This window comes from Orcinus orca, chromosome 19 (assembly GCF_937001465.1).
Source record: "Orcinus orca chromosome 19, mOrcOrc1.1, whole genome shotgun sequence".
Taxonomy (NCBI): domain Eukaryota; kingdom Metazoa; phylum Chordata; class Mammalia; order Artiodactyla; family Delphinidae; genus Orcinus; species Orcinus orca.
The window spans coordinates 38,655,046-38,677,735 of NC_064577.1; the positions used below are offsets into that span (position 1 = coordinate 38,655,046).

The following is a 22,690-nucleotide window of genomic DNA, read 5'->3' on the forward strand; positions in this document are numbered from 1 at the left end:
TCATGGAGGACCTGCGGAGCCCTCCCTGTGTGCCAGGCCCAGGGCAGGACACTGGGATATAGAGGCGAATGCAACCAGCCCTCTGTCTTCCAGGAGCTCACAGGTCAGAGGAAGAGACAGATGTGGGAAGGGCTCTTGTGATATAGTATGAGAAGGCGATAGTACACCAAGGCTACCCTTGATTTTTATTTTAGCAAGATTTCACTTGCACTAATGTTGGGCGGAGGGAGGAAAAAGGATCCTTGGGTTTGTCTGCAACCCCAGGAATGGCTCTGATCCCAGTTGTACCCATATCCCTAAGAACTGCCCCCGACCCCGACACCACTGCTGCTCCACTCCCTCCCCCTCCCGCCTCCTCCTGAAATCCATCAGTCCTGCGGCCCAGGCCAGGTTAGGTGCCTTCCAAGATGACAAGTACCGAATCCTAAAAATGGCCCTGGGGTCATATCTCCCTTCCTGGGTAGAGGTCATGTTGTAAAGCTGGCCTTCTAGAGACAGTGGCCTCAGATTGGTGGCCTGCTCCAGACCAGGTGGGCAGAGAGCTGGATCCTGGGTGGGAAGAGAACCTGACTTGTAGACTTGCCCCACACCTTACACAGCAGGCAGCCACCCACCCTCATGGGTGAGGTTCTTGGGAGACCCAGGTCAGCTCCTGGAGGAAACCTGGAGCCGGTCTGCAGAGTGGGCAGTGCCCAGGAGAGCCGCCAGGCCAAGCTACCTCTCCACCCGCCCTCTCGCTTCCCATTCTCATCTCTTGTTAGTCAGAGGAGCGTTGGCAGCTGAGGGAAACACACACAAAGCAGAATTCCAGAAACTCCAGGCTGAGCAGACTCCTGGCTGTTTTCTCAGTTCCTTGTTGCTTTTCTTAAAGGTCTCTGGTGCCGGAGCTCAGCCCCATGAACTTCCAGGCAGAATCCTGGTTGATGGTCTCCGTGCCGCCTCCCTCCTTCCCCCACAATTACACTTCTCTTCAGAGGCTTCTGAGAATCCTAGAAGGTCACACTGCTGGAAAGGACCGTATATAGATAGCGAAAGAGGAAGCTGAGAGGCTCCAGCCTAAGGAGGCGGCCTCCATCTAGCTGGTTCCCACCTGCCAGGCTGCATCTCCCCAGGGTCCCCAGCCTCCAGAAATGCAGCCACTAATTAGGTACCAAGAGGTATGGAGCACTGGAACAGTAACACCTTCACACTTGAATGCCTGACCCTTTCCACAGGTGATGAAATAAAAAGGTGGAACAGAAAAGGGTACGGGGGTTGCTGATAACATGCAAAGCCTGCGATGTGAAAGGAAAAGGCAGAGAGCTCCCCATCCCACCAAGCAGAACAGGGGGAGATGCAGAATTTTTCCAGAAGGATGAAGACTAGCTGTAAGGACTGCTAAATGGAATGTCTGAGAGCCAAGTGATGGGAAGATTGAGTAGAGGTAACTCCAGGCAAAACAGAGGATGATCTGAATTGCTTTGGAGTTTTTAGGAAGAGACGTTTCTAGCCTGTGATTCATCCTGTGATTCTGGTGATGCAACAGTTTTGGATAAGTGTATATAAGTGCATTAGAACCCCCTTCCCCTCCCCTATCCTCACTCCTCCCTCTTTGGGGCCACAGAGGGGAATTCTGGGTAGGAGGGACTCATCCTGCCTTCACATAAAATGTCTATGCATTTATTTATTCATTTCTTTCTTCAGCAAAGATTTTCAAGCACCTGGTCCAGACCCTGATAAAACCATTGTAATCAAGGTAGATGCAGTGTCTGCCCTCATGGAGTGTACAGTCCAAAGGGACAATTAAATGATTCCACAATAGTGTGGGGTAAAGTGCTATGTGGGCAGAAAAAAGTGAGAAAGCTAAAGAAGCACAGATGAGGGACCCCTCAGTGAGACCTGTGTGTGGGAGGAAGTCGTCTCCTCCCTCATGACAACGGGTTAATCAAATGACAATGCCTCAGACTCAGACTAATTGTCTCCAAGATCACACATCTAGTGACAGTCACCAACTGAATCTCATCTCTATAAACTGACTTTGAATCCTAACTCTGCCACTTTCTAGCGAAGTGTCCTTGGGTAAGTTACTCAACTTCTCTGTGCCTCAGTTTCCCCATCTGTTAAATCGGGATAATAAGAAACCTGCCTCATTGGGCTGTTTGGAAAAAGTAAACGTATTAGTACAGCAATTCTTGTTTTTTGAGGGTTTTTTTTTGTGGTATGCGGACCTCTCACTGTTGTGGCCTCTCCCACTGCGGAGCACAGGCTCTGGACACGCAGGCTCAGCGGCCATGGCTCACGGGCCCAGCCGCTCTGCGGCATGTGGGACACTACCGGACCGGGGCATGAACCCGTGTCCCCTGCATTGGCAGGCAGACTCTCAACAACTGTGCCACCAGGGAAGCCCATTTCTTGTTTTTTTTAAATTTATTTTTTATTGAAGTATAGTTGAATTACAATGTGGTGTTAATTATTGCTGTACTGCAGGTGACTCGGTTATATATATTATATATATATTATATATAATATATATATATTCTTTTTCATATTCTTTTCCATTATGCCTTATCACAGGATATTGAATATAGTTCCCTGTGCTATACAGTAGGACCTTGTTGTTGTTTTTTAATTAATTTATTTTATTTTTGGCTGCGTTGGGTCTTTGCTGCTGCACGTGGGCTTTCTCCACTTGCAGCGAGCAGGGGCTACTCTTCATTGCAGTGTGCGGGCTTCTCATTGCGGTGGCTTCTCTTGTTGCGGAGCACGGGCTCTAGGTGCACGAGCTTCAGTAGCTGTGGCACATGGGCTTAGTTGTTCCGTGGCATGTGGGATCTTTCCGGACCGGGGCTTGAACTCGTGTCCCCTGCAATGGCAGGCAGATTCTTAACCACTGCTCCACCAGGGAAGCCTGACCTTGTTGTTTATCCATTCTACATATACCAGTTTGCATCTGCTAACCCCAAACTCCCACTCCAACACTCTCCCACCCCCCTCCCCCTTGGCAACCACCAGTTTAATCACTATGTCCCTGATTCAGTACATGCTTTTAAAGTGTGGTCCAGGGACCCTTGGATGTCCTCAGGATTTTGTCTGGGGGTCCAAAAAGTCAAAACTATTTTCATAGTAATAGTAAAATATTATTTACCTTCATTGCTCTCCAGTGTTTTCCAGAGACCATATGATGTATGACATCACAACAGATTGAATGCAGAAGATGTGTGAATCAAACTATCTTTGATTGAACTAGACGTTACAGGGAATTGTAAAAATATTTTTTAAAAAAATGTCACCCTCTTCACTAAATATTTTTTATTTTGGAAAATAACAGTTATTTTTGCAAAAAATGTTATTTATACTGACATGCAATGGGTTTGTGATTAGTATTTCTAATGGATGCATAGTTTAACTTGTTCTCAATTTTAATTTCTAATACCTTAGATATTGATAAACATCCCAGCAGGGTGCTGGAGTCAGCTTGCCCTGGCTTGGGAGAGTTGATTGTGCACATCTCTCCCCATTTCACATTCAGTTATGTCAGGGGGAATCTTAAAATGGGTCACAGTGGAAGTATTTACACCATGGGAACTGGCAAATGTTACACATCAGAATTTTTCTCCCAGAGAACCAGTTATTAAGCATCACACCACCAGATATAATCCACAGAAATAAAAGCTCTTTGGGGGTTTTCAAGAATTTTTGAGGCAGCCAAAAAAGTTTGAGAACCACTGAGTTAAGTACTCACAAAATACTTAAATCAATGCCTAGTATGAGGTAGTTCCTCAGTAATTTTCAATAATTAATCTCCACCACATTTCAAAGTTCAAGGATTTAGTCATTAATGGAGGGCCTTATTTTTTGTTTTTCATTTTCCAAGTCCCCAGATGCTCCTTGCTCTCACCTGCAACCTCACCCCTCCATTCGACGGCGGCCCCTCTTAGCTCCCACCAGAAAGTTTCTCTGCTCCAGGGCCTTGAGGCACCATCCACCCTCTGACCATAGCCAGCAACCTCTGCCAGAGGCTTTCTACCACCTACTGGGCATAAAGAGCCCATTTGTGAAAGGTACTCTTGTTTACATTGGCAACAACCCAGCGAATTGTGTCTTTAGCTAACAAGCTGTGGGGATTGTTCAGAAGGTTCTGGCTTTGAGATCTCCTCAAAGGCCTACTTGGGTTTGGTTGTTTCATCATCTTATATTTGAAGAGCATTATTGAGCAAGCCTCAACCAGATTAAGAAAATCTGACTAAGGGTGCTGCATGAACGCCCCTGGCAGAGGCGTTTCCAAATATCTCCAGGGGCGGCAATAGAGGCTAGGGCGTCTGGGGAACCCAAGTGGAAGAGATTTTGTGAGAGAATGCAAATTGGAACAGTTTAACCAAAAAACAAAACAAAACAAAACCAAAAAACCCTTTCATGACCAGAAGCTCAGTGCAATTTAAGCATAAGAATTACCAAGCAAATAGTAAATGATAAACAAATAAGCTGCCTATGAAGAAATACGGATGCAAGTCCATTTCAACACCAAAGATGAGTGAGGATACAAAAATAAACACCAAATACAGTAGAAAGAGCCTCACCTTTTCTCCTTGCTTCGTTTCCATCAGTGATTTCCCCACCTCAGTCATTTGAATAACACCTTCGCGGGTTTTGCGGGTTTTTTCCACCTCTGAATTCCCACCTATGTTATTATTTACTCAGCATTCTTCTCTAAATTGACTCACCTTGTTTTTTAACTTAAATTATTTTGGAAGGAACCTTCATATTTTGATTGTAGATGGAAAATCTATGTAAAGCTATATCCAATAAAAACCAAACATTGTTATGAAACTCTAGCTAGGCTCTGGCCAAAGACTCTAATCGGAGACCAACACTCTGTCTTGAAGAGATTAGCAAGTATTAGAGAAAGATAATATTAAAGACATTTTGGCACTAGTGAGACTTTCTTACCCAAGTGAGATTCTTCCTGACATCATTAGAAGGATTGAAAGAAAGTGTGACCCACTTCTAGGAATCTATCCTGTAGCTTTCTCCACTATAGATTGTCAGCTCCATGATGCAAGGACTGGGCCTGTTGTGCTCACTACTCTGCACACACACACACACACATACGCACACACACACACCGTGCCTAGAGCTGGCCTGGTGCATAGCAAGTGCTCAATAACATTTGTGGAATGCATGGATGAATTAATATGCAAAATGAAATAGGTACAAAGATATTTACTGCAACAATTCTTATAGTAGGAAATGGGTTGGAAACAGGTAACTCCATCAATAGGGGACCAGGTAAATTACATACCAGACATACAATGGGGTAGAATGAAGCATGTACGATGTGGAACTCACTGATATGTAAAGTGAAATAAAGTACAGAGCTGTTGTGTATAGCATGCTTCCATTACTTTTTTTTTATATATATAAATTTATTTATTTTTGGCTGTGTTGGGTCTTTGTTGATGCGCACGGGTTTTCTCTAGTTGCAGCAAGCGGGGGCCACTCTTTGTTGCGGCGGGCAGGCTTCTCATTGCGGTGGCTTCTCTTGTTGCGGAGCACGGGCTCTAGGCACGTGGGCTTCAGTAGTTCTAGCACGCAGGCTCATTGGTTGTGGCTCGCGGGCTCTAAAGCTCAGGCTCAGTAGTTGTGATGCACGGGCTTAGCTGCGTCTTAGCTGGATCTTCCCGGACAAGGGCTCAAACCCGTGTCCCCTGCATTGGCAGGCGGATTCTTAACCACTGCACCACCAGGGAAGTCCACTTGCGTTACTTTTTAAAAAAGAGGCTACCTGAATTTATGTGTTTGTAGATGCATGAAACACGTCTGGAAAAATACACAAGAAACTATATTTTTGAATGGTTGCTTCAAAAGAGGGAAACCTGGGGCCAGAGGTGGGAGAAGCACACTCTTTTGAAATTTGTACAAAGTGCACACATCCACTATTCAAGGAATAGACAAACCTGGAGGACTGGAGGTTTGAAAAATGAACTGGAGGACTTCCCCAGTGGCACAGTGGTTAAGAATCTGCCTGCCAATGCAGGGGACACGGGTTCAAGCCCTGGTCCAGGAAAATCCCACATGGCGAGGAGCAACTAAGCCCACGAGCCACAACTACTGAGCCTGCGCTCTAGAGCCCTCTAGCCGCAGCTACTGAGTCCACGTGCCGCAACTACTGAAGGAACCGTCAGGGACTCAAAGCCCATCTAGCTTTCTGCTCTGCCATCAGAGGATGAAGTTTCCATGCTTATGCTCAAATACTGGCTGCTATACCTCCTGGCAGTGGGTCTACATTCTAGACTAAAGAAGGATAATAAGACAAAGGACAAAAGACAAAGGGTGTGTGCCAGCGGGGTTGGTCCCCTTTAGGAAGTTTTCCCAGAAGCCCCACCCAGAGACTTCCACGTACATCTCACTGGCCAGAATTTTGTCACATGGCCATCCTAGCTTCAAGGGAGTCCAGGAAGCATTTAAAAAGGAGCAGGTCACCAATACGAACAAAATTAGAATTTCAATCTTAAAGAAGGAGAGGCAGGATAACTCAGGAGTGAAAGATGTTATTTTAAACTGATAGTAGTTATTAGTAGGCATAGTTTATCCACCCTGGTAGATATGGGAAGGGAAGGCAGGGAAGGTGTATTTTATTCATTTTTCTATCTTTCACACTTCTAGCATAGAGTTGAAATTGAACAAGGGACATATTTGGGGGAACCGTGGGGGAATAAGGTTAGATACCTAAGACGGAGCCTGGGAAGCCACTAGGAACAGGTTTGAAGTGGTGGACAATATGAGGAACCACAACAGGTTCTTGATCTGAGGAATGTTTTTTGAGCCAATTCAGTTCAACACACATTTAGTGAATACCAACTCCTCATACGGTGATGAAAAGCTGCCCTTAAGGTGCTGTCTGTTAAGAGAGATGAGGCAGACAATTACCTGGGAAATATGGTGTGTGGAGAGGAAGCATTTCATCGGGGCCTTGAGGGATGGGTGTGATTTGACAGGCAGAGGCAGGAGAAGACGCATTGCAGTCTGCAGGACGGCCTGTGGTCTGGACGCACAAGACGTGGCGTGGTTTGGGGCGATGGTAAGGGTGTCTGCCAGGAAGTTGTGAAAATTAAGAGCCAAAAAGGTAAGTGGGGGCTGGACTGTGAGGACCTTGAGAGCCAGAGAACAAGCATGTACTTTACCAGTAGGCAATGGGCAGGCACTGAAAATTTTGAGCAAGGGAGTGTCAGACAGACAGTAGGAAGGATCGGAATGGAAATGACAGAAGCAAGAGGAAACGGTGGGACATCACAGGGGCACTGGCAGAAAGAGGAGCCAAAGAGAGGCCACAGACTCAAAGGGCGTTATGCAGGCAGAATCCGTGTGGCTCGGGGTGAGTCGGCGAGAGAAGGCGATGACACTCCCGGGGACGGTGGTGACGTCACTAACAGAAGGAGATGGGCGAGGCACAGGTTTGGGGGACTACGTAGAGGTAGAGATGACAGGCGACTGGCTAGAAGGTGGAAATGCTCTACGGGCCCCTGGAAATTCCGGTCTGGAGCTCAGGATCGAGGTCAGAGCTGAAGGTGTTAATTTGGAAGTGAACAGTCAAGAAGGACAATTGATGGGACCAGATGTACCTCAGCTACAATATGTCCAAAGCCGATACTCCTCTTCTTCCCAGAACCTGTCTCCTCCTATGGGTCCTGACCTCAGCAGTATCAGCCCAGACTCACCGCTCCCACCCTTGGTCCACACCCTACCAGCTGACTTCTTTTCTCAATTCTGAATCTCTCCATATTCTGCTAGACTGTCCTGGCTCCCCATCCCCTTGCACTGCCCGAGTCCAGCCCCCACTGTCTCTCACCTGGTTTACTACAAAGCCCCCCGACTAGCCTCCTAGTTTGTAACGTGCTCCACCACCACCCCGACCCTTTCACACTGCAGACAGAGAAGCGTCTCTAAAAATGTGCTCTACGGACTTGAGGACACGGGGTGGGGGGGGTGGGGGCGGGGGGGGGGAAGGGAAGCTAGGACGAAGTGAGAGAGTAGCAACAACACATTTACACTACCAAGTGTAAAATGGATGGCTAGTGGGAAGCTGCTGCATTGCACAGGGAGATCAGCTCGGTGCTCTGTGACCACCTAGAGGGGTGGGATAGGGAGGGTGGGAGGCAGGCTCAAGAGGAAGGGGATATGGGGATATATGTATACACATAGCTGATTCACTTTGTTGTACAGCAGAAACTAACATATCATTGTAAAGCAATTATACTCCAATAAAGATGAAAAAAGAAAAAAAATTTTTTAATGAAATTGTGTTCTAGAAATGTTGTCTTTTCCCCAGCCCAGCCTACTAAGTACATAAGGCCCTCTGCAATCCAGATCAAAGCCTGCGGGGCCAGCCTGAGGCTCTCTCTCTCCCGGCATCCCTTGCATTCCACACCCAAGTCCACAATGTGCCTTGACAGGCCCCTTGTCTGCCTGTGCACATGTTATTCCTTCCACCTGAATGTTCTTCCCGCCTCATTCACCTGGCTCACTGCTAGCGTACCTGGCAGCAATCGGCTCAAGGGTCACCTCCTCCAGGAAGCCTTCTTTGATCTCTTCTATGTGTTCTTACCTCACCCAGGACTTCCTACTACCGTCCACATTGTATTGCCACATTGTCCATCTCCTCTTGGAGGGCGGGCCTCATGACTCATTCATCTCTCACTGTCACCAGGGGCCAACTCAAGTGTCTGGCACACACCAGGTGCTCAATTAATGTTTGTGGAATGATTAAGTGAAGTTAGGAGTGGATGAGAACTCCAAAGGAGAAAGTGCAGAGAAGTGGGGGGCTTGGGACTGAAACTTGGGGTGTGCCTCAGTCTTTAAGAATGGGAGAAAGAGGGAATGCCAGGGAACTAAGATCCCACAAGCCGCGCAGCACGGCCGAAAAAACAAAAAAAAAGAACTGGAGAAAGACACAGAGACAGAAAGTACAGTATCCGTGAAGCCTCAGGAAGAGAATGGGCAAAAAAATACCACTGACCTTCTTACTGTCTCCATACTTTTGCCTTTTCCAGAATGTCATATAGTTGGAATCATACAATATGGAATCTTTTCATATTGTCCTCTTTCCCTTAGTAATACGCATAGAAGTCTTTTAAGTAATATGCATTTAAGTCATTTCACGTTGGATAGCTCATTCCGTTTTAGCGCTGAATAGTATTTCATTGGTTGGATGTATCACAATTTATTTATTTATTACTATGGAGATAGTAAAAATATCAGTGGCTGCCAGGGTTTGGGGTGGTGGGGTGGGAGGAGGGAGGAATGAACATGCAGAGCACAGAGGATTTTTAGGGCAGTGAAAATACTCTGTATGGTATTATAATAATGAATACATGTCATCATACACTTGTCCAAACCCATAGACTGTATTATAGACCATACAACAGCAAAAGTGAACCGTAATATAAACTGTGGACTTTGGGTGATTACAACGTGTCAATGTAGGTTCATCGACTGTAACAAAGGTACCACTCTGGTGTGTGATGCTGATAGTGGGAAGGCTGTGCGTGTGCGGGGGCAGGGGGTAGATAGCAAATCTCTGCACCTTCTGCTCAATTTTGCTGGGAACCTCATGCTCTAAAAAAATTAGTCTTTTTAAAATGTCAGTTATTGCTCGGAACGTTTTCTCCTCCAATTCCCCTTCACCTTGCAGGTCTCAGCTTAGTTCCTCAGGGAAGCCTTCTCTGAGCCCCCTCCACTAAGTCAGTCGCCCCCTCATCCTCTCCCATCCCATCCTGGTGGTGGTCCTGGGCTGTTGCCCTCCCATCTGGTCCTCACCTTCTCTGCTCTGCACTGCAGGTGACTGACCCCTGCAGGCTCCGGACCAATGAGAGGCTCTGGCAGGAGACCAGAGGGTGGAACGTGGAAGGAGAGGAGAATCTTCATCCCGCTCAGTCCTGAGTGGTATCTATGGAAGTGGATTGTATCTTCTCTGTGGTTCCAACTTCTTCCAAGTGACCCTGGCCCCCCGCCACTGATTACACTGTTTTCCCCCCAACCCAGGACTAATAGTGGATTCCTGGTTACCTTGCCATCTCCTCCTGGGTTTCTCAGCTCTTTCAACCTCTGTGTAACCAATTCCTTGTGTGAAATTCCATGTTTAAAAACTCGGAATGAGTTCTGTTTCCCTGGTTGGGCCCTGCATGATACAGTACACTCTGTCCATCCTCTCAACATCCTCATCACCTGAAATGATTTCGGTCCTCATCTGTAGTCACCTTTCAAGGTCTGTCCACCCTTGGGAAGGGTGTTCCCTAAGGGCAGGGCAGGGACTGGTCTGGAGGTCCCGCACTCCCTCCCCAGGGCCTGACACAGTAGGTGCCCGGAGCATCACATCTGTAGCTGGCTGCATATGGGAGCTAAGACAAGGTCATCTGACTCAGAGGCGGTTAGTGGGGTATCCATGGAGAGAAGGGATAGTGGGCAAAAAACAGACCGCCGGGGTTACACACAAGTGGGAGATGAAGCAGACACCAGGAGTACCAAGAAGTTTGGGAGTTGAGAGGGGAAAGTCGAGACAGGGGAAGGGTTTTTTTTTCTTTACCGGTCTGTTTTTTGGCTGGGGAGACTCGATAACATTTGGAGGTTGAGAAGAAAAAGGTAAAGGTGAGGAATTGAAAGGCAAGAGATGTGGAGACACTGGGGCTAGAACACATGACCTAAGTGGTCTCTTAGGAGGATTAAATCCACCAGAAGGGTTGAGAATGACGTTGAGAGGAGACTGGAGGCAGGGAGGTGAGCTAGCAGGGGATAACCCATCAGGAAGTGAGAAGAATTTGAGTCAAGCCTTAACCCAGGGCTCCCTAAGAAGCCTAAGAAGGCTCCAAGGTCAGGAGGGGTCTCAGGTACGCCCAGGAGATGACCTCTTGGTAAGGTCAATTTTGCCCAGTGTTCCAGAGACCCCCACCCAGGCAGCTCCGTCCTTTGTGGAGATGAACACGTCTCTCCTCAGCCACGTCACCGGGACTCCTCCTCTTGTCCCATAGCTCTGGGGCTCGCCATGCCCCCTTCCATCTCCCCCTGTTAAGCAGAATTAGTGAGAGTCAATCAGGATCCAGAATCTGCATGCAATGGTGCGCTGGTAAATGCTGAACAACCAGCTGGCGGGTAGGTAGGCCTGGTTTATATTGTTTGCTAATTTCTATGGTGTAAATACTCCCAACACGTCTGATTTCAAGCAACAGGAGTTCCTGGTGGCAGGATAGGAAGAGAGCCCCAGCACACCACTGCCTGAACCCATTCTCTCTCCTGCCTCCCTAGTCCCACCAATACCTCTGGACTGGGTGGCAGCAACGGGGCAGGTCCAAGCCCGGGAGGGCAGCAACAGCACTACAGCTGCAGCCTCGGCCAGGTCCCTGATGGAGAAAGAAAGCTGCTTCTCCTTCAGGAACATCCATTCCCACCCCCCAGTCCTCTCTGATCTCAGCCTCACATCCGAGTTCTTTTCAAGCATAACTTCAGGATCTCCCAGGAAAGTGGGGCCTAAGACCCACGGACACAGAGATGATTCACTAGCTACTTTCCCACTAGACATTGCTGGACACCATGAACTGCGCTGACCAAGGCAATAAAAACCAGAATATAATTGCCTTTCTTCCAAAGCAAACAGAAAAGGACAAATGATCCAAGAATGGCATTCTCTCACTGATGCACAGAATTCACTCACTCTTCATCACTCTTCTACAGAAGTGATTGGGCAATTTGCTCCTTGAAGCCCACAGTCTCTTTGCAGAGTCCTGCATGCAGGAGAGCAGGGGCTCTGGGTCACACCTGGTTTAAATCCCAGATCTTCTATTACAGTGAAGTGACCTTGGGCAAGTCACTTTTCTCTGAGCCTCAGTTTCCTCATCTGTGAAGTGGGGATGATAATAATAGTTATTATTCTGTGAGGTTAGACTGCAAAGGTTCTCAACTGGGGGCACTTTTGCTCCCTTTGGGACACCTGTCAATGTCTGAAGACATTTTTTTTCTTGTCACAACTGGGTGTAGGAGGGTGGTGTTACTGGCATCAAGTGGGCAGAGGGCAGGAATGCTCTTAAACATCGTATAATATATATGATAGCCTCCCCACAACAAAGAACTATCCAATCCAAAATGTCAGTGGTGCCAGGTTGGGAAACCCTAGACAGGAGTGAATATTTAGCGAGGTTATTATGCATACAAAGCACTTAGAAACATCTGGTTTATTTTTTATAAGCTCTCAAAAAACAGAAGCTACTATTCTTTGTGGAAGAGCATAGTCTTGCCCTTCCATTGCCGGACTTGAACCATGGGAGTGGGATGCGGAAATCCTTGAGTGCTGAGAACCCAGCTCACTGCTCCAGGTGTGAGTCATCCCATAAATACCAACTTATTTTATTTAAAGCAGAGCTGAGGCTGCACAACTGACTCAGGGCTAGAAGCCTTCCCAGGTTGTCGTGACTCAACTACCTGGGTTGGAAGGAACTAATTTTACCCTGAAGCTCTCCTTCCAGAAGATGCCAGCATTTCAAGGCTCAGAAGTGCTCAGTGCTCACTTGCAGTGAGTATCATGTTGTTTCTTACCTCACCTCACACACAGTTGGGCTTGGAAAGGCCTGGGGAAAGTAGCTGAAACCAGGAGTCCCAAATCTTGTCCTCACTAGTCTGTAGAGGTTTGTTCCTCTCCTGCAACCTGATGTGAAATTCCTTCTTGGGAGTTGCAACTTTGGGTCAACAGGTTCACTCTCTCCCAGTAATACACATTAGTGTTAGTGGATAGATTTAAAGACAGATAATATTGATAGGGTGGGTGGGTCGTCGCGGGGACCGAGAGAAGTGTCGAGGGAAGCTGGGTAAAGTACATGGGCACTGGGTGTCGTAAAGAAGGAATGGTGAAAGAGGGAGAAGGCAAAGGCAGGCCAGGGAATGTCTGCAGACTCTGGCCCTGTGCCCACATCTTTCCTGAGAAGCGGTGTGCCCAGAGGCAAACAGGTGGTGGAAGAGGCAAGCCCTGCATCCAGGCTTGCTGATACTGACCTGTAACCCACCATCTGGCCAAGCTCTACCTCTCCCTGAGTCACAGAAATGAAAACCCTGTGGTTGGAAGCAGCTTTAAGGGCCCCCAGCTTCTTTCTTACCCATCATTTCCCACGTCAGTCAGTAGCAGAGCCAGTTTATGCAACAGAGACTGTCCAGCTCCAAAGTATGGGCTCTATCTGGACCATGACCGCAAACACTTTAGTGGCCAGGCAAATGACATAGGTTAAGTGGTTGGGTGTAAGACAACGGGGGCTGGGGCTGTGAGGAACTGCAGGCTCTGCTCGAAGGCATTCAAATTCAATTGAAAAAAAACATTGGGCCAGCCAAACAAAACTTATCTATAGCCTGAGTGAGTGGGTGAGGCCTCTAGATGGTTAAGTTTTCTGCCTAAATGGTCTTCCGTATCCCCTGACAACCAAGATGTCTGTTGGATGCAGATCTCCAGAAACAGACTTCAAGCTATGAACCACTGTCTGCAAAGTGGTCCTGAGCAGGTCTTTGCTCCAACACTTCCAGAGATTGGGTGATCCTTACTTCCCCAGACAGCCTTGAATGGGGCCTGCTTACCCGTACCATTAGAGCCACTTACCACACCTGCCTGTTGTAGACCACTTATTGGGGTGGGGTGCCCAGGTAGGGGCATATCTTTTATTTTGCAAACTTTTTTTAAGCGTGGAAATATTTTCTTTATTATAAATAAAATACAAGCTCACTGTGGTAACGCTGGAAAATATGGAAAAGCAAAAGTTAGAAAAGAAAAAATATCCATACCTCCCTTAAGCACCTCCCCTACCCCTTCCCCAACGCCCACCCCCACCCACCATTCAGAGAAAAGCATTGTTGACACCTTGGTGCATATCCAGACTCCAAGTCCTTTTTTTAAATAAGTAAAGCTCTAATCTTCTTTCTGGCTCCATAACCTGTAAACCCAGCGAGGAGATGCTTCACGCAGCGCTCACACCACGTTGCTTCTCTGGCTGTGGAAAGGGATTGCACCACGCCAGCCGCACGCTCTCACCAGACCTGGGTTTCAACACACAGGTCTGACCTGCGTAGGCCTTTAGCCCCCCAACCTCCTCGAGGGCAGGCACTAGAACCTATCTTATCCTCAGAGCCTCTACAGCACCAGGCTCACAGCCAGTGCTCAATATAAGTGTTTCTAAATACACACCCCTGCCCCGCCCCGCTCCCTCCACAACCAACACACCTGCCTCAGCCGCTACGGCCCGGAGCAAAGAGGAAACACAACCAAAGCCTGGAGAGAGAGCACGCCTCGCCGTCTCCTAGGTAACCAGGTCCTAGGTTGGGGAGGGGGCCCACGCATGCGCACGCTCACCCTTCCTTCCCGTAACCTCCAGAAGAAAGCAACCCTGAAGACTGCCAGAAGCCGAGCGCGCATGTGTAGTTACACCAACACCCCTACCGCCTCCGCCTTCTGTCGATCCTTCAGCCCAGCAATCTCTTCTCTATAAACACTGTCCGGAAATAGTGCCCATTCCTGGAAACGAGGCCTCGTTAACCAATCGTTGCTTGGGGCAGTAGGACAGAACTGGCTGGGACGCGCTGTCTCATTGGTTAGATTGGAGGAGTGGGCGGGGCCAAGGGTCTAGGTGAGGCCAAAGCAAGGAGGCGCGAAGCGAGGCAAATTTGCTGCCGCCGGCGGAGGCGTGGCCCCGGGGATGGCCGGGAAGGCGGTGAGGGGGCGGGGTCCGAGGCGGGGCGGGGCGGGGCGACCGTGGGCCCTGAGAGCAGCGGTCGGCGACCGGCGGCGGGAGATCGTGGACGAGCGGAGCGTGACACTCGCTGGTGGGGGAGATCGGCGCTTGGCCGGTAGGTGACCTGAGCGAGTCCCGGGGCGAGGGGCAGAGGGGATGGGTCGCTTCTCAACCCGGGGCCGGGCTGCGGCCTGGCCCGCCGCCCCGGAATGGTGGGGGTCAGCGACGCGGCCGGGGGACCCACTCGCGCGCGGGCCCTCGGCCCTGGCGGCCGGCCGCCGGCGCTCCCTCACGCACGCTGCCGGGGCCACGGTCTCACGCCGTGCTCAACCAGCACACCCGCAGGCCACACGCTCGGCCGAAGCGCGCGCAGGGACGCCTTGCTTCCCCTTCTCCAACATCCTTGTTCCTCCGCGCCAAGCTGCCCCACCGCCGGGCCTGCCCCTCCTGCTCTGTTCCCTGGATGCCCCCCAGGATGAGGGCTCACCTCGGCACCGGGCGGAAGGTGCCTAACGCCCAGGTGCGCCGGGTCCGTGAGCCCTACCACCTGTCCGGGCAGTGAAAACCTCAGGCCTTTCCTGGGAAGTTCTGGGGTCACACCCCGAGCCTGGGAGAAGAGGCAGAACCTGCCCTTGCCACCCAGCGGGGCAGTGCAGGCTACTCGCAGCATATCCTCTTTCTCTCCCTGACTCCTCTGTAGTTCTTCTGTCCACTCCACTCAGGACTTTATCTGTCGGCTCAGATAAAATATCCCATCTTGGAAGCCCATCGTGGCCCTGGCATCCTGCAGCCACCGGGCACCAGGCAGAAGGAGGCCACTTGTGAGGCACAGAGAGCCCCACCTGCCCGGGAACCTCCTCGGTGCTGGGTAACTTCAGAAAAAGCCGATTTTTCCTAATTGAAGTTAAAATATTGCTCTCAGTCCTAAGGGTGGACTAGGGGATGAATGGAGAAAAGAGACAGAAATCAGTGGTGTAAATGGTAAAATTATTATTTTTTAACTGGGGGACAGTGAGTACCTGTCCCTTGATTAAGAACTTGAAAAGCAGATGAAGCTAAATGATGAGAGGTGGGGCCTAATACAAAATAGAAGTCTGAAGTTTATTCCAGGAAAAATGTTGAAAACCCCTTGACTAGAAACATGGTCTTTCTGAAAGATGAGAGGGAGATAGTATCTTAACATTAGTGATGTGTTTTTTTACTTAGTATCTTCATACCTGCAACCTCCTTTTTCCTTCAGATGTCTGTGTGATAAGATAGTATTGTCCTGCTTTAGAGGTGAGGCACCTGAGGCAGGTGTGTGTTTGTTGGGGGCGGGGGTGTAAATAGATCTTGCCTAATGCCTCATAGCTAGGACTCAGGGTGAAGACTTGAACCTGGGCCACTGGGGTCTTTCCCAGGCTCCTTACCCTGGACCAGGACCACATTATGGGACTTAAGATGCAGGACAGAGGGAGAAGTGTTCGCTGGGGTATTTATGCTTTTAACATGAGAGAACAGGTGCTTGTCTTACGAAGTGTTTGGATTTACTCTTGCTGTTTTTTAAGTGATGTCAAAGTCAGTTCCTTTGGTGCAGCAATGCCAGACATGTGAGATTTTGAGACACCTTGAGGACATCCTCGTTTATTTTGAAGGGTGTGGTGAACTTCTCAGAAGGCCTCAAAGTAAAAGTACTAGTCTCTGACTTTAATTTTAGAAATATATACCCAGGTATATGTTCCAGCACTTTTGTGAAATCAGACAGCGGGAAGCCGCCAAGCTTTAGGTCGCCTTCTGACTGTTTTCAGAGTATAAGGAGCAGTTAGCTCTGAAGGGGGTTTTTCGCCCCTGGTATTGTCAGTTAGAGTTTGTGGGAGCGGCACCACAGAGACCCTGCCAAATGAGCCTTCATCTATTAAACAAAAATGTCTGGTTGGCCATTTCGCCTCAACAGACAGAGGTTTGGTTCCTCATTTTGGTTCTCCTGTTGAACACTGACTCCATTGTGATCTGCCTGGAGTGTTTGTATATCACTTAATGTTGAGAAGCAGGCCTGCCCTGATTGGTTGTCCAACTCCAGGCAGCTGTTGTGATTTTGTTTGGTGCGTGGTAACAGTTCACCCTGACCAGGGTCTGGTGAGAGACCTGTAGATACGTGAAAGAGGTAAAGCCCGATTCAGAGCTGTTTTCCTCATTGTTGGCACCCTCTTAAGAGTGTCCTATCACTTTGGCCTGCAAAGTCACTTTTAATTTCCTATTTTTTTCCTGTCTCTATGGGCAGCACATGAGCTTTCCTAACAGGCCTGCCTGCCTTGATGAAGAGCTGAGAGATTCATGTTGGTTGACCTGACACATGTTTTTTTCTGGGAGAGTAATTAAGAAATCTTAAAACCAAATTCAGTCCTAAATCAAAAGTGTAAGTCAGCTTGATACACACATAGGCAGCATCTTTTGTACCAATGGCTTCCATCATCTCAGAGGTGTTTTTTTTTTTTCCTGGCAAAAGGTTAAAATGCAACTAAAATTCTGCTTTCATGATTAATAAGTCACTACCGCAGTTGTGTCTGATGCTTCCTGTTTGCCCCATTTTAGTATTTCAGTTAAACTGGAAACATCTGAGCCTTATGGGCACTTTTGATGGCACCAGCGTGAAATTGGCGGGAAGGGGGACAGTTCCCTGTCAGTGGATTTAGGGAGCTTTAAGGATAAGCCAGCCTCTCTGGCCGCCGCATGCCTGAGATCCTTCAGCAGGGAAAGGAACGGGGGTTGAGCACCTTCAAGGACTAGGTGAGCATTTAGAGTGATGCACGTGTGAAGGCTTTGCATTTGCTTGGTGATGCTGACTGAAATGTTGAAAGCAGTAGATTAGAAATGGAAGGCCAAACATAGGGCAGATCGTGTGGTAGAACATTTCAGTTGAGCTGAGCGAGACACTGAAGTATGTTGCATTTGAGGTCTTCAGTTCTGGCCTTGTCTTACTGCCTGAGTGACAATGCAGAGAAAAGTCACTTTTTCTCAGAAGCCTGTGCACCCTTCTTTGTACTCTATCAGTAGTTTAAAAGATCCCCTTCCTGTGGATGCCAAGGTGGGGGGTGGGATTGGATTGGGAGTTTGGGGTGAGCAGATGCAAGCTATTACATATAGAATGGATAAACAACAAGGTCCCATTGTATAGCACAGGGAACTATATTCAATATCCTGTGATAAACCATAATGGAAAAGAATATGAAAAAGAATATATATATGTATAACTGAATCGCTTTTCTATACACCAGAAATTAACACATTGTAAATCAACTATACTTGAATTAAAAAAAAAACTAAGATCCCCTTTCCCTTGCTATTTTATACCCTCTCTTATACCCTCTCTTATCCTCCTGACATAAATCCCTTGAAATTGTATGGCATCCAGAGTAATGGTACTTAGTGGCTATTTTCTGTATTTTCTCACAATACTCCCGTAAAGAGAGGCAGAGACAAAGATCAGGAATGTGAGGCCTAGTAAGGAAATAAAGGGGATGAGATTACTCAGGAAATCAGTGTCATGCCTAGAAGCTAAACCCACATTTCTTGATATCTAGTTCACTGCCTCTTCTACTAACTTACTCATGAAAGGGTAAGTTGTTTTCTTTTTTTTTTTTTTCCCAAAACAGGTCAGTTTTGAATATAACTAAACCAGGGTAGCTGCTTTATTTATCTATTTATGTTAACAAGTATTAATTAATAAGTGTTAACAATTAATTATTAGTTGATATTGATTGTCCATAATAATTATTATTAACAAAAGTCTAAAAGATGAATAGAGCATCCTCTGGGCGAGTCTGCTTATCCCCATTTTACAGATGCAGAAATTAAAGCAGAGTGGTCAAGTGATTTGCCAGGAGCGGTAGAGCAAGTCCACGGCATCTTCGTATCCAACTTGGGGGTTTAGGCTGTCGGGTCAGGTCCAGGTCTGCCACTGTCTGCCTGTGTGACCTCAGGCAAATCACTTCTCTTCTCTAAGCATTGGGTGCCTCGTCTGTAAATACTTCGTGGTGTTGTTTTCAGTAGAAAAGGAGAGAATGTATGTAAAGTGCTGAGCTTGGTGCCTGGCACAGAATAAGTCATAGGACACAATGGCTATAACTGCTGATGGTGGTTGTAGTAGTAATCGCAGTACTAGTAGTTGCCGATTAACACTTTGACTAGACCTGTTTTCTGTAAGATGATGTCAGGAAGGGTCACACTGCCTGATAAGGGCAGTCATTTTCTCAGCAGGACCTCCTGGGGGACATTTCTTCTGTCTAGAGGGTTTAGCTGTCAGGTTTTCCTGCCCTTACCACCCTCCAAACGAGTCTAAAAAAGCTCCGGCTCCGCCTGGTCAGAGTTGGCGAACCTAACCCTTGGCCACCCTCGGCCCTCCCAGGACTCTGAGCAAGAGGCAGAGCTGAGCCTCTCTAGGGCCGTCCTGTGTCCCCTGTGCAGCGAAGTCCTAGCCTTAACTCTGGAGGGGAACAAAAGGAAAACACTGTGTAGAATATAAGTCAGCAAGGACTCATTCTTCTCTGAGAAACCTGGGTTCTGTGGGGCAAGGTTCCCACCACCATGTGGCAGCCTCAGCTCACTACGCTTTGTCGACTTATTGCCAGTCTGGGGGCCCTGGATCCGCAGTCAGGGACTTGCAGATTTCCCTTTAAATCACCCAAGAAAAAAACCAGTTTCACATTATATTTTAAATTCTTTTTTTTCCCCTTCTTAATACAAAACAAAAATACAGGCTCCCACCAGGCTGACGTTGCCTTTAAATAACATTTTGTTTTCTCTTGGGGAAGCTGCCTTCGTGGCCAAAGAGTCATTTCTAAAGTGAACTTAGTTTTTAGAAAAAATAGATTACCGGATGTCAAGCCTCGTGTGGAGCTCAGTTCAGATGAAAATGAAACCAGCAGATCTGGAGTGGCAGCTCCACACTTCACTTCAGGCTGGAGGTGAGAGGCAGAGTGTGTCTGGGCCCAGCTCGGTAACTGGTCGGCCCCACAGGGTGCATTTGATAGGCGCCTTAGTCATTTTCCAGGCAGCTTTGCTTAGGTGAGCAGAGCACTTTCTCTGGAAGGTGAGTCACCCTTGCAGGGGTGTAGGTGACAGGCGATTTATTCCCCAGCTCAGTCGCAGAGGAAGTCTTGAACAGACCTTGTTGAGAAGCCCTCTGCCAAAGATCATGTTCATTTCGGTCCAAGGGCTTTGGAGGCAGGGGTAAGGAAGCAAACCGAAGGCTCCCGGGGCTTGTGGACTGACAGAGAGATGGATCCCCCGGCAGGGGGTTCATGTGGACCCGGCACAGAGCCCAGATCAGCAGTGTCACTGCACTCTTGAGTCCAGCCACCTTGAGGGTGGAAAATAGCCCACTTGCAGTGAGAGTCAACAAAGAAGCAGGAGGGGAGCTTTGGCTCTAGGGAGCTGGGAAACCCCTTGGCAAAAAGCAGAGAGATACATACCATACTTTGGTGTAAAAGGCCTTTTGGGGAACCCTTTTCTATCTGCTTTCCTTTTCACCACCTGAGTTGGAGGCTCTGAAGAGTTCCAGTGATTAGGAAGGCTAGATTCAACCCTGGCTTTCAGGAGACTTTGGAATTCTGAGCCTGCCATACTTCTGGAGCCAGTGTTTGGACTCAGAAAGAAGGCGCAGGGCTTCCCTGGTGGCACAGCGGTTTAGAATCCGCCTGCCAATGCAGGGAACACGGGTTCGAGCCCTGGTCTGGGAAGATCCCACATGCCATGGAGCAACTAAGCCCGTGTGCCACAACTACTGAGCCTGTGCTCTAGAGTCTGCGAGCCACAACTACTGAGCCCACGTGCCACAACTTCTGAAGCCCACACGCCTAGAGCCCGTGCTCCGCAACAAGAGAAGCCACTGCAATGAGAAGCCCCGCGCACCACAACGAAGAGTAGCCCCCACTCACCACAACTAGAGAAAAGCCTACGCGCAGCAATGAAGACCCAACACAGCCAAAAATAAAATAAATATATTTATTTAAAAAGAAAAGAAAGAGGGCTTCCCTGGTGGCGCAGTGGTTGAGAGTCCGCCTGCCGATGCAGGGGACACGGGTTCGTGCCCCGGTCCGGGAGGATCCCACATGCCGCGGAGCGGCTGGGCCCGTGAGCCATGGCCGCTGAGCCTGCGCGTCCGGAGCCTGTGCTCCGCAATGGGAGAGGCCACAACAGTGAGAGGCCCACGTACCGCAAAAAAAAAAAAGAAAAGAAAAGAAAGAAGCGGCAGAGGGAACTCCTGAGCCATCTCTTCCACCTGGTTTTTGGGTGCTGTGCCTTCTGACCCTCTTACCACTAAAGCCGTGGCCAGGTATCCTTCAAGGCAAAGAGTTTGTTCGGACTCTGTGTTCTAGACCAGTGCAGTTGGTGTTGAACTTGACTGCTGAGGGTCAAGGACCTCTAAGCAATGTCCAGATCACCCCACCAGGTGGGCTTGACTTCACTGAAGCCACAGGGAAGAGCTAGTATTACCTTGTTTCCTTTATCTGTTGCAGGCTCCCCTCCAGGCCCCCTACCCGCACCTCATCCATCTGGACTAGCCAGCAGTCACTTTGGGTGGGCATGGCTGAGTGACCTTAGGCCTGAACCACTCTGTCAAGAAAGAGCTCTTTGAGTTATAGCCTGGAAATGATCATAACCGTTTGTGTGCTCTGTTTTACAAACGAGAAAATGGTGACCCCAAGAAGCTGAGTTGCCCTAGGCCACACGGCTAGTTAATTGCAGAATCTGAACTAAAGTCCAGGCTCTTTGCACTGTGCTGTGCTGCTCCTTGAACAAAAGAACTACTCCTGGAGTAGGAATTGTATCTTTTAACTAGCTTCTCCTATATATCCACACCCAATCCCATCACTCCCGGCCTTTCTTCAAGCTTTGCCAGACCTGGGGAGGGTGGAGCCAAAGCGGCAGCTGCTCTGAGTCTAAGAAAAACTAAACGGAAATCTACTTACTTGACACTCTCTTGTACCATGAGGTTCGTGTAACCAAAAGGAGGTGAAGGTTGATAAGAAAATACAATTCTGGGCAGGGTTACCCGGAAGTCTCAAAGGTTGCCTACACCTGTAGGTCACTGTCCTACCTCACCAGGCAGTATCGTACCCAAAGTGGGTCTTTAGTAGCTATGAATGATTGATTGTGAGGCTACAAACCCACTGGGCACCAAGAAGCTCCTCTGCATCTTTCTCCTGTTGTGTTACCTGTGGTGTGCAGGTAGCCAGAAGACCCAGAATAGTTGGGCATCATTCCCTCGGGATCCGTCCAGCTCCTCTCAGTGAAGAGGCTCTTTCTTGTGGGCAAAGCTTGATGTCACATCTAGATGGTGGCCCCCATAAGTGCAAAGAGCTGTTGTATCTGAGATCCACCACCCACCTTCTGCTGACTGCGACATTTCCTTTTATCAGAACGGAATTAGTCCTGGTCAATACTAGGGATAGGTGGGAGGCTTGGGAGGAAGGGGCCTTTGCCAGCCTCAAATGAGGATGCTATTGCCAATTAAGATTAGAATTGGAGGTACTTCCCTGGTGGCACAGTGGTTAAGAATCCTCCTGCCAATGCAGGAGACACGGGTTCGAGCCCTAGTCCGGGAAGATCCCACATGCCGCGGAGCAACTAAGCCCATGCACCACAACTACTGAGCCTGTGCTCTAGAGCCCACGAGCCACAACTACTGAGCCCACGTGCCACAACTACTGAAGCCCGCACGCCTAGAGCCCATGCTCCGCAACAAGAGAAGCCACCGCAATGAGAAGCCCGCCCACCGCAACGAAGAGTAGCCCCCGCTCACCACGACTAGAGAAAGCCCGCACGCAGCAATGAAGACCCAGCGCAGCCAAAAATAAAACTTTTTAAAAATAATAATAAAAATATAAATAAAGAGTCTGCCTTCCAGAGATCATCTGCGAACATTCCCTGTCATACCACAGGTCCCAAACCCTTTCCTCCCTTCCTGGAGGAGGACAAGA

General features: G+C 48.6%; 1 protein-coding gene and 1 long non-coding RNA gene across 5 annotated transcripts in view; one reads left to right on the top strand and one right to left on the bottom strand.

Moving 5' to 3' along the window:
* Positions 1-2,432: 2,432 nt before the first annotated feature.
* On the bottom strand, positions 2,433-14,482 carry LOC117198867 (uncharacterized). Of its 3 annotated transcripts, none has more exons than XR_007473585.1 (4): positions 14,222-14,482; positions 13,604-13,737; positions 3,125-11,863; positions 2,433-2,842 (listed from the first exon to the last, which is right to left on the bottom strand). It is a non-coding gene; the product is annotated as an uncharacterized LOC117198867 (long non-coding RNA). The 3 variants fall into 3 exon arrangements; XR_007473584.1 differs by having other exon boundaries at positions 3,125-11,034; positions 11,287-13,737; XR_007473583.1 differs by having other exon boundaries at positions 3,125-13,737.
* Positions 14,483-14,732: 250 nt separating this feature from the next.
* Positions 14,733-22,690, top strand: part of MAP3K14 (mitogen-activated protein kinase kinase kinase 14) — a 43,092-nt gene continuing 35,134 nt past the window's right edge. The window contains exon 1 of one of the 2 annotated variants that reach the window (XM_049702293.1): positions 14,733-14,844. The gene's annotated coding sequence lies outside the window, so the exon portion shown is untranslated. The remainder of the gene's footprint in view (positions 14,845-22,690) is intronic. The other variant, XM_004285953.4, reaches the window with a different exon arrangement.